This window comes from Tupaia chinensis, unplaced genomic scaffold (genome assembly GCF_000334495.1).
Source record: "Tupaia chinensis unplaced genomic scaffold, TupChi_1.0 Scaffold000067_1, whole genome shotgun sequence".
NCBI classification, from domain to species: domain Eukaryota; kingdom Metazoa; phylum Chordata; class Mammalia; order Scandentia; family Tupaiidae; genus Tupaia; species Tupaia belangeri.
The window spans coordinates 681,292-681,849 of NW_006159526.1; positions in this window are offsets into that span (position 1 = coordinate 681,292).

The window sequence follows — 558 nt, forward strand, 5'->3', positions numbered from 1 at the left end:
CAGCGCGGAGCGTGCAGACAGTGTGCAAGTCCCCACGGCGGCTGCGGTTCTCGTCGACTCCCCAGTGCCCTCACACCCCCAGGAAATGAGACCCGGGTATCCCCAGTTTTGGGGTTTTGTTCTTTTTTTATTCCAACAGGGACTCAGATGTGGCAGGGAGAGGGATGGGGGCTCAACTGACCCCCTCCCTTGGGAGTTCTCATAGAAATTCCGGGGTTTCTTCCCCCAAAAAAGAGAGAAAGAGTGGAGGGGTGCCAGGGGACACCCATTGTCCAGAGCCCTAGCCACCTCCAGAAGTGTGGAGGGCTGCGTCAAGTCTTGCGGGGCCTGAGCAGTCCCGGCACGGGGGCCTCCCCGCGAGCTGCTTCTGCTTCCAGGATCAGCCCCGCAGTCCCGGCCCCTGGAGTCCTCTTCCAGCGCTCCTCTGGCCCGCGGCGGACCGAGCGCGGGCATCCCGGCTCTCTCGCGAGTCCACTAGGGGGCGCAGTCGGCTCCGGAGCCGGGCTCGGACTTCACGGGGAGCCGAAGGCAAAATCTCGGCGTCCCGGGCGCCGGGCG